We start from the raw sequence: 11,696 nt of genomic DNA, 5'->3' as shown, positions 1-11,696 counted from the left end.
ATTAGGTAGGTTGTGGGTAATTGTCTATGTCTTGACGTTAGTTGCTTGTGTCTGCACTTTCGTTTTGTAGCTTCACGGTCGTTTGTTGTTTTGTCTAGGTTGTATTAGTGTTCGTGTTCGTTTCTTCTTCTATTAAAATAGAAGATGTATCTATATCACGCTGCGCCTTGGTCCTCTCTTTCACCTAACAACGATCGTGACAGATGGTTTATTGAAGGGCATAGCGGGATTTCTTATAAGCTTCCAGGTTAGAGTCCCGCTCCTTGAAAGCAGCAGCTCTACCCTTTAGCTCAGTGCGGATGTTGCCTGTAATCCATGGTTGAGGTATGTATCCTTCTGGTTGAGGTATGTACATAAGGTCACTGTGGGGACGACGTCGTCGATGCACTTATTGATGATGCCAATGACTGATGTGGTATACTCCTCAATCCCATTGGATGAATCCCGGAACATATTCCAGTCTGTGCTAGCAAAACAGTCCTGTAGCGTAGCATCCGCGTCATCTGACCCCTTCCAAATCGAGCGAGTCACTGGTATTTCCTGCTTTCGTTTTTGCTTGTTAGCAGGAATGAGGTGCATAGTTATTGTCAGATTTGCCAAATGGAAGGCGAGGGAAATCTTTGTACGCGTCTCTGTGTGTGGAGTAAAGGTGGTCTAGTTTTTTTTTCTTCTCTGGTTGCACATGTAACATGCTGGTAGAAATGAGGTAAAACTGATTTAAGTTTCCCTGCATTAACGTCTCCGGCCACTAGGTGCGCCGCCCATGAGGTTCTGGTCAAAAGTGCAACACCATAAAAGGAAGACATTCAGGATGTAGCGCCTCTGTCTGTGAGACGGAAGTATTTTCGTCGACCTCATGACGTGCATGATTAGTAACCTTACTGGGACCAGAAGGCTTTAGCTTAGTGAGCTAACACAGCCTTCTCTCTCCTCCTCTCTTCTCCATTCTCCTCCTCTTTTCTCTGTGGCATTACAGGATTGACCCCACTACCTCCTCCCAACAACACCGTCCCTGGTAAGTACCCTTGACAGTATCTGCTTGGTGTAGTCTCCACAGAGGGGACTTGTCTGCTTGGTGTAGTCTCCACAGAGGGGACTTATCTGCTTGGTGTAGTCTCCACAGAGGGGACTTGTCTGCTTGGTGTAGTCCCACAGAGGGGACTTGTCTGCTTGGTGTAGTCTCCACAGAGGGGACTTATCTGCTTGGTGTAGTCTCCACAAGGGGACTTGTCTGCTTGGTGTAGTCTCCACAGAGGGACTTGTCTGCTTGGTGTAGTCTCCACGAGGGGACTTATCTGCTTGGTGTAGTCTCCACAGAGGGACTGTCTGCTTGGTGTAGTCCCACAGAGGGGACTTGTCTGCTTGGTGTAGTCTCCACAGAGGGGACTTTCTGCTTGGTGTAGTCTCCACAGAGGGACTTATCTGCTTGGTTGAGTCTCCACAGAGGGACTTGTCTGCTTTGGTGTAGTCTCCACAGAGGGGACTTATCTGCTTGGTGTAGTCTCCACAGAGGGGACTTATCTGCTTGGTGTAGTCTCCACAGAGGGGACTTATCTGCTTGGTGTAGTCTCCACAGAGGCGACTTGTCCGATCGGTCTCTCGAGGGGACTGGTCCGCTCGGTCTCTCGTCTAGACCAAGCAAATAATTTATTTGAGTATTTTCTAATCCTGTCTAGAGTATAATGTGACAGAGGATGGCTGGCTGGAGTATGGAGGCTCTCAATATTACTTTAATAGTGAACAGCTGCCCATGGAGAACGCCAGACACTACTGTCAGCAGAGGCATGGGGGCCTTGTTGTTATCAACGGACTAACAGAAAATACATTTCTGTGGAAAAAGGTAAACACCTTTAGTTTCGCTATAGTCCTGCCTTCAAACACATTGGCAAACACATTGGCAGAGCAATATACACCAGTGGTGTATAGTACTTAAGTAAAAAATACTTTAAAGTACTACTTAAGTCGTTTTTAACTTTTACTTCACTACATTCCTAAAGAAAATTATGTACTTTTTACTCCATACATATTCCCTGACACCCAAAAGTAACATTTTGAATGTTTAGCAGGACAGGAAAATGGTCCAATTCACGCACTAATCAAGAGAACATCCCTGTTATTCCTTACTGCCTCTGATCTGGCGGACTCACGGCCTCACGGAACACAGAGGCTTCGTTTGTAAATTATGTCTGAGTGTTGTAGTGTGCCCCTGGCTATCCGTAAATAAAAAATTATTGCTTAATATAAGGATTTTGACATTTACTTTTGATACTTAAGTATATTTAAAAACATACTTTTAGACTTTTACTCAAGTAGTATTTTACTGGGTGACTTTCATTTTATATTAAGGTATCTTTACTTTTACTCAATTATGACAATTGGGTACTTGTTCCACCGCTGATATACACTGAATCCACAAAACATTAAGAGCACCTTTCTAATATTGAGTTGCACCCCCTTTTGCCTTCAATTCGTCGGGGCTTGGACTCTACAAGGTGTCGAAACGGACGATGTCTTGTGGACTCCAAGACAGCTAGTCCCTAATGTTAATTGCTCTTTTTTCAGATCAATAAAGAGCATTTGGGAAACCATTACATCGGGCTAACAGTTGATCTTGATCAGTCTTTCGGGTGAGTAAAAGAAGATTGTCAAGCAAATAAAAAATAAAATGTTTTCTATATCACTTCACTTCAAGCTGCTGTTCTATTGCTACGTTCATGACATGTTAGAAACTCTGAAATGCAAGCTTACTTTCTGGGGAAAATCTATTTAAAAGGCCCTCCAATTGGAGACTTTTCAGACATGCAGAACTCTGACGTCACCTACCAAGAACATAACTTAACAAAACATTATTTATCCAAATAAATTTATTTTGACCTTTTTTTAACACTATAATTTGGATGAGAGCGTGATGGCTGCGCTTTTGTTCATGGTTGACGTAGCTACTTAGACATTAGCCAGTTGGCGTTCTCAACCAGTTCAAAGCATGTGAATGCACACAACTCATTGCTCCGTGTTTAGAAGTTGTATTTCCCAACATTCCGGCATGTCATGAACGCAGCATATTTTCTGTGTATTGTCCGTGTTCTTTCTGTGTTCTATGTCTTGTGTGTTGCTGAGTTCTTGTGTTCTGAGTTCTGTGTTCCATGTTTCGTGCAGAGGAGAAGCCACGGCGGGGCCAGGCTGGGCAGAGGCGCTGACAGATTGAATACTGGCCCACCCAAATAGGATGACTTAAAATATAAATATTGAAATATATGAATTTGATTTGTTGTTTGTATTGCTTCCTGACTTATCAGTAATACACAGTTCCTTCAGAAAGTATTCATACCCCTTGACTTATTCCACATTCTGTTGTTACAGCCTGAATTCAACATGGATTAAATATATTTTTTTCTTACAAATCTACACACAATACCCCATAATGGCAAAGTCCAAACTTGTTTTTAGAAATGTTTACACATTTATTGAAAATGAAATACAGATATATCTCATTTACATAAGTATCCACACCTCTGAGTGAATACATGTTAGAATCACCCTTGGCAGCGATTACAGCTGTGAGTCTTTCTGGGTAAGTCTCCAAGAGCTTTCCACACCTGGATTCTGAAACATTTGTCCATTATTCTTTAAAACATTATTCAAGCTCTGTCAAATTGGTTGTTGATCATTGCTGGACAACAATTTTCAGGTCTTGCCGTAGATTTTCAAGTATATTTAAATCTAAACTTTAATATCAGCCACTCAGGAATATTCACTGTCTTCTTGGTAAGCAACTCCAGTGTAGATTTGGCCTTGTGTTTAAAGTTATTGTTCTGTTGAAAGGTGAATTAATCTCCCAGTGTCAGGTGGAAAGCAGACTGAACCAGGTTTTCCTCTAGGATTTTGCTTCTGCTAGGCTCCATTCCATTTCTTTTTATCCTGAAAAACTCCCCAGTCCTTAACGATGACAGGCATACCCATAACATGATGCAGCCACCACTATGATTGAATATATGAAGAGTGGTACTCAGTAATGTGTTGTATTGGATTTTCCCCAAACATAACACTTTGTATTCAGGACAAAAAGTTAAATTCTTTGCCAAATTACTTTTGTGCCTTGCCTTTTTTGTTATTCAGTACAGGCTTCCTTCTTTTCACTATATCATTCAGGTTAGTATTGTGCTTGTTGATCCATCCTCAGTTTTCTCCTATTACAGCCATTACACTGTTTTAATGTCACCATTGGCCTCATGGTGAACTCCCTGAGCGGTTTCCTTCTTCTCCGGTATCTTAGTTACGGACGCCTGTATCTCTGTAGTGACTGGGTGTATTGATACACCATCCAAAGTGTAATTAATAACTTCACCATGCTCAAAGGGATATTCATGATCTGATATTCAATATCTTGTGTTCTTGTGTTCTGAGTTCTTGAATTCTTGGGTTCTGAGTTATTGTGTCCTGTGTTCTGTCCAGGTGGATGGACGATTCCCCAGTTGTATTCCAGAGATGGGACAACAACCAGCCGGACTTCAAGAACAACGATGAGAACTGTGTTGCCATGACCAGCTCCATGGGTGAGCTAACGATGAGATGAGGCCCAAAAATGTTCCTCTCTTATAAGAACTTCCATTGAGTTATTTTTATTCTGAATCTTAGGGCTGGTTACCACATAACTCAATGGCATGACTAGGTCTACTATAACTGTGTGTTCATGTTTCTGGCACGACTATAACTGTGTGTTCAGGTTTCTGGCACGACTATAACTGTGGCACTGAAATGAGGTCCATCTGTGAGAGGAGTGGTTCCCCCCCAGTGAACAGCACTGTGCCCCCTACTGCCCCCCCCACAGGAGGCTGCCCCCCGGAATGGACCCTCTACCAGTCTAAGGTCAGTAAGAGGAGAGAATGGATCCTAAGGTCAGAGATCAAAGGTTACACAGGAAGAGTGTTATAATAATGATTATGTAATAATAATATGTTAAATGTCTTTCGCATGAAAACAGACGATACAGTTTTTAGGCTTTGAGAATGAAAGTCTAACTCAAAGTGTTTGCCTATAATCAATCACCTTGGATCAACTTGATTTATTGCTTATTGATTTGTTTATAGTGCTACAAATTGATTGGATACCGGGTACCTAGTACCTGGCTCGAGGCCAGATCGTACTGCCAATCCGTGGGAGCTAACCTGGCGTCCATCACCAGTAGGCGTGAGCAAGGTGAGATTATTTTAACCTGTAAATGACCCCTCGTCTGTGGCGGTCTAAGACGCGCCCTCTGGAGTATGATGTACATGTAAGACCATAGCTCTTTCTCCTACCTGTCACCTCTATTTATCCTAAAAACATACAAAATACTTTAAAAAAAGCAGTACTGGAAAAAGTACCCAATTGTCATACTTGAGTTAAAGTAAAGATACCTTAATAGAAAATGACTCAAGTAAAATTTAAAGTCACCCAGTAAAATAATATTTGAGTAAAAGTCTAAAAGTATTTGTTTTTTTGAAATATCTTAAGTATCAAAAGTAAAAGTATAAATCATTTAAAATTACTTATATTAAGCAAACCAGACGGCACGATTTCCCTGTGATTTTATTTATGGATAGCCAGGGGGACGCTCAAACACTTTGTTGTGGACCACACAAACTAAACACAGAGACAGTAGGGATGACCAGGGGTGTTTTCTTGATAAGAGTGTGAATTGGACCAATTTCCTGTCAAAATGTAACCAGTACTTTAGAGTGCCATGAAAAATGTATGGAGTAAAAAGTTCATTATTTTCTTTAGGAATGTAGTGAAGTAAAAGTTGTCAGAAAATATAAATTGTAAAGTACAGATACCCCCATAAACTACTTAAGTAGTACTTAATTTTTTTATTTGATTAAGTACTTTACACCACTGAAAAAATAATATATATACTGAATGAACGGTCATCTTCTCTTAGACAGGCAGGTATTTAACACCCACAGACAACACCACTGACCCTAAACTGATCAACTGGCACGTTACAGACAGTCATGCACATAAACATCCCATGGATGCTACTATTAGTGTCAGTAGCACCTTGTTTAACAGATGGAAATGACAGTACCGTCAGCCAAATGTCAGTGATGATTCTGACCAACAATCTCCTGACCAACTCTCCTGTGGGTTGTAGCAATAGAGATAGAGGGCTCTGGATGGATTGAGGGATTCCACCATTTTAAAGTAGTCAACTGGGTGGGGATTTCTATGGGTTTAGAGAAATCAGCCAATGATTGGAGCATTGTCTTCATCAAATTTGGTTACCTATGGTTTGTCAATGAAGAAGAAAATGTACCACTTTAAAATGGAGATAACCCTTCATTGCGCTGCCCATAGAGACAGAGGACTCATCATGGATATAACCCCATTTTATCTTTGACATTTTCATTAGACATTGCCATCATCCACCATTTTTAAGTAGTCAACTGGGTGGGGGTTCCTATGGGTTGCAGCCTCAATTGAGCTACCCATGCTGTCACAGACTCTCTAATGACACAGATATAAAGATGAGTCCTCTATCTATCTCTATGGAGCTACCCATGCTGCTCACAGACGCCTATACATGACACACGATATAAAGATGAGTCCTCTATCTATCTCTATGGAGCTACCCATGCTGTCACAAGACGCTATAATGACACAGATATAAAGATGAGTCCTCTATCTATCTCTATGGAGCTACCCATGCTGTCACAGACTCTCATAATGACACAGATATAAAAGATGAGTCCTCTATCTATCTCTATGGAGCTACCCATGCTGTCACAGACTCTATAATGACACAGATATAAAGATGAGTCCTCTATCTATCTCTATGGAGCTACCCATGCTGTCACAGACTCTATAATGACACAGATATAAAGATGAGTCCTCTATCTATCTCTATGGAGCTACCCATTGCTGTCACATGACTCTATAATGACACAGATATAAAGATGAGTCCTCTATCTATCTCTATGGAGCTACCCATGCTGTCACAGACTCTATAATGACACAGATATAAAGATGAGTCCTCTATCTATCTCTATGGAGCTACCATGCGTCACAGACTCTATAATGACACAGATATAAAGATGATCCTCTATCTATCTCTATGGAGCTACCCATCTGGTCACAGACCTATAATGACACAGATATAAAGATGAGTCCTCTATCTATCTCTATGGAGCTACCATGCTGTCACAGACTCTATAATGACACAGATATAAAGATGATCCTCTAATCTATCTCTATGGCTTGCAGCTGTGTTCTGACGACCCAGATGTCTTCTGGTGCCACTGACCTGTGGATTGGACTGAGTAACTTAAACCGGGACAGGTTGTTTGGACCGATGGCCAGGCAGTCAAATACACAACTTGGATTTCAAGAAGGTACGCATGTTATACACAAATTTACCTAAGCAATGAGGGCTGAGGGTTGTGTTCAATTGTGTTCCATTGTGTTCCATTGCAATTGTGTTCCATTGTGTTCAATTGTGTTCCATTGTGTCCATTGTGTTCCATGTGGCAATGTACCACAGCTGGCGTAGCATGACGGGCCAAGCAGACATTTACGCATTTTACATAAACAAAACATTCACATAAGACATAATCAATGTTCCCGCCTAAACTGCAGAGAAGCACTAGATTGAGCTTCACTCACCTTTCTCTAGTTTTCCCCTTCAGTTAAACAATGTCAAGCTCTACTGTGGGAATTGTGATCGAATCAGCGCAATGTCAACCAATTTTAATGGTACATACCGACACAAAACGAACTATGCAAGACTTTAGTATGCAAAACTAACTGTGCAAAGAGATGTTCTTGTAGCAGAGCACATTGGAGTAGGATTCTGTGGGGCGGCAGGGTAGCCTAGTGGTTAGAGCGTTGGACTAGTAACCGAAAGGTTGCAAGTTCAAATCCCCGAGCTGACAAGGTACAAATCTGTCGTTCTGCCCCTGAACAGGCAGTTAACCCACTGTTCCTAGGCCGTCATTGAAAATAAGAATTTGTTCTTAACTGACTTGCCTAGTTAAATAAAGTAAAATAAAATTAAAATAAAATTGACAGGCAGGACTTCAGCCTGGACTCTACACAGCCGCGTGCGCCCATTACCAATCAGAGCTGCAGTAGGCCTATATGCAAATAGCCATTGCCATATATGGATCTGTGCCGTTCACTGTGTTTATGCTACAGTACGAGCGGTCGTGGAGTAGATGCCTCTTGGTCTGAGATCAAAGTGAGAGCTACATGTAGCCACCTGTGTATGTTTTGCTAGTTAGCTAGTTATATAGCCCAGTTATAAGCTAATTTCTAGTCAACAATTTTAATAAGTATTTCTCTATGGCTGGCCATGCCTTTCCACCTGGCTACCCCACACCCGGCCAACAGCCTCACACCCCCGTGCCAGCAACTAGCCCAAGCCCCCCCCCCCCCCCCCGCTTGCTCCTTCACGCAAATCCAGATAGCTGATGTTCTGAAAGACACGGCAAAATCCGGACCCCTACAAATCAGCTGGCGCTATTACAATCTGAACCCCTACAAATCAGCTGGGCTAGACAATCTGGACCCCTACAAATCAGCTGGGCTAGACAATCTGAACCCCTACAAATCAGCTGGGCTAGACAATCTGAACCCCTACAAATCAGCTGGGCTAGACAATCTGGACCCTACAAATCAGCTGGGCTAGACAATCTGGACCCTACAAATCAGCTGGGCTAGACAATCTGGACCCTCTCTTCCTAAAATGATCCGCCGCCATTTTTGCAACTCCTATTACTAGTCTGTTCAACATCTCTTTCTGGCACGAGAATTTTCAATTCCAATGATAATAACAATCAATCAATAGCTTTGACCAATCCCAGAGGTTAGTAAGACCATGGGTTTAATAATAATCAGGCAAAGACTCAGCTTATGCAAAAGGTTAGTACCGTTTATTAACGAGAACGTTCTGAAGTCCACAATACAAACACAGTCTTTATAACACACACAAACAAGTTCAAATCTTAAGCTACGCCTTGCTCAGACAGTCGGTGTTTTTCCACTACACAGATACATTGTTTCTTTAATCTGCAACATGTTTCATAATGTTCTGCCAGCCTAACAGTTTCTCCCCTCCACGGGTGGAGACAGAATGTCCTGTAAGGAACACAGTAGTACAACTTGTCTGTCGATAGCTCCTCTTGTCATTTGTTTCAAACCACTGCTTACGTACTAAACAGGAACAAACGGTCCTCTGACTAAAACTACACACATCCGATTATAGTTTTATGATTCTAATAAATTTCATTCAATTATATGGTTTCAGGGTGGAATATTCTAATCATTACCTTTAAGCATATAATTCCCTTATCACTTTCGTATCGTCTGGGATTCCTAAAGATTGGAAAGCTGCCGCGGTCATCCCCCTCTTCAAAGGGGGAGACACTCTAGACCCAAAATGTTATAGACCTATATCCATCCTACCCTGCCTTTCTAAGGTCTTCGAAAGCCAAGTTAACAAACAGATCAGCGACCATTTTGAATCCCACCGTACCATCTCCGCTATGCAATCTGGTTTCCGAGCTGGTCATGGGTGCACCTCAGCCACGCTCAAGGTCCTAAACGATATCATAACCGCCATTGGTAAAAGACAGTACTGTGCAGCCGTCTTCATCGACCTGGCCAAGTCTTTCAACTCTGTCAATAACCACATTCTTATCGGCAGACTCAACAGCCTTGGTTTCTCAAATGATTGCCTCGCCTGGTTCACCAACTACTTCTCAGACAGAGATCAGTGTGTCACATCGGAGGGCCTGTTGTGCGGACCTCTGGCAGTCTCTATGGGGGTGCCACAGGGTTCAATTCTCGGGCCGACTCTTTTCTCTGTATACATCAATGATGTCGCTCTTGCTGCTGGTGATTCTCTGGTCCACCTCTACGCAGACGACACCATTCTGTATACATCTGGCCCTTCTTTGGACACTGTGTTAACAAACCTACAGCTGAGCTTCAATTCCATACAACACTCCTTCCGTGGCCTCCAACTACTCTTAAACGCTAGTAAAACTAAATGCATGCTCTTTAACCGATCGCTGCCTGCACCTGCCCGCCCGACAAGCATCACTACTCTGGACGGTTCTGACTTAGAATATGTGGATAACTACAAATACCTAGGTGTCTGGTTAGACTGTAAACTCTCCTTCCAGATTCACATTAAGCATCTCCAATCCCAAAATTAAATCTAGAATCGGCTTCCTATTTCACAACAAAGCCTCCTTCACTCATGCTGCCAAACATATCCTACCAATCCTCGACTTCGGCGATGTCATTTACAAAATAGCCTCCAACACTCTACTCAGCAAATTGGATGTGGTCTATCACAGTGCCATCCGTTTTGTCACCAAATCCCCATATACTACCCACCACTGCGACCTGTATGCTCTCGTTGGCTGGCCCTCGCTACATATCCGTCGCCAAACCCACAGGCTCCAGGTCATCTATAAGTCTTTGCTAGGTAAAGCTCTGCCTTATCTCAGCTCACTGGTCACCATAACAACACCCACCCGTAGCACGTGCTCCAGCAGGTATATTTCACTGGTCATCCCCAAAGCCAACACTTCCTTTGGCCGCCTTTCCTTCCAGTTCTCTGCTGCCAATGACTGGAACGAACTGCAAAAANGGTATATTTCACTGGTCATCCCCAAAGCCAACACTTCCTTTGGCCGCCTTTCCTTCCAGTTCTCTGCTGCCAATGACTGGAACGAACTGCAAAAAATCACTGAAGCTGGAGACTTATATCTCCCTCGCTAACCTTAAGCATCAGCTGTCAGAGCAGCTTACCGATCGCTGCAGCTGTACACAGCCCATCTGTAAATAGTCCAACCAACTACCTCATCCCCATATTTGTTTTGTTTTTCTGCTCTTTTGCACACCAGTATTTCTACTTGCACATCCTCATCTGCACATATATCACTCCAGTGTAAATCTGCTAAATTGTAATTACTTTGCTACTATTGGCCTATTTATTGCCTTACCTCCTTACTTCATTTGCACACACTGTCTACAGATTTTTCTATTGTGTTATTGACTGTACGATTGCTTATCCCATGTTCTCAACTGGCCTACCTGGTTAAATAAAGGTAAAATAAAACAAAAAACTATGGGGGAGTGGTTGCTTCCTACAAAAGTACAAAATGTGTGCATTTCTAGCCATCTTTGAAAAGCCAGTCAGGTAAGGAGCTTTTTTATGTCTTAAAGGGGCGGTGTTGTATTTTGAGAGAGGCTTGAATAAGCTAGATAGCCAATAGGCATGGCGTAGCATAATTTGTCTGATTCTCTGTAATAATTGCATGGGCATAATAATACAAGTGGTTTCCTGTATCAAACACATTCAGTCACCTCCTTGGCTGATGGACAAGTGGATAAACAGGTTAATGTCAATCCCTGCATGTGTTTTTCAAAGGTCTCATGGAATGTAGGCATATATTGAACACCACATATTGGCTGCTACTGTAGGCTGAATGATAGAACAGCTATTTCCATGTTAAAATGTTATGAGATGCATTTTCTCCACTGTTTTTGATGGTAGGCCACTCTGGTAGGCCTACATTATGATCAAATAGCCACAGTAGGCTACTTGGCCACTGTTAAAACTGTAACTTAAAGCAGGTACAGCCTCAGTGTTCACAGTAAAACTGTAACTTAAAGCAGGTACAGCCTCAGTGTTCACAGTAAAACTG

The 11,696-nt window shown here is 42.3% G+C and overlaps 1 pseudogene; it reads left to right on the top strand.

Annotated features, from left to right (window-relative positions):
- The window catches only part of LOC112073999 (macrophage mannose receptor 1-like), a 61,281-nt pseudogene that overhangs the window by 30,681 nt on the left and 18,904 nt on the right, over positions 1-11,696 (top strand).

This window comes from Salvelinus sp. IW2-2015, unplaced genomic scaffold, assembly GCF_002910315.2.
Source record: "Salvelinus sp. IW2-2015 unplaced genomic scaffold, ASM291031v2 Un_scaffold2457, whole genome shotgun sequence".
Taxonomy (NCBI): domain Eukaryota; kingdom Metazoa; phylum Chordata; class Actinopteri; order Salmoniformes; family Salmonidae; genus Salvelinus; species Salvelinus sp. IW2-2015.
Note: the sequence above shows the minus strand (reverse complement) of the source record. Positions and strands in the feature narration are given on the sequence as shown.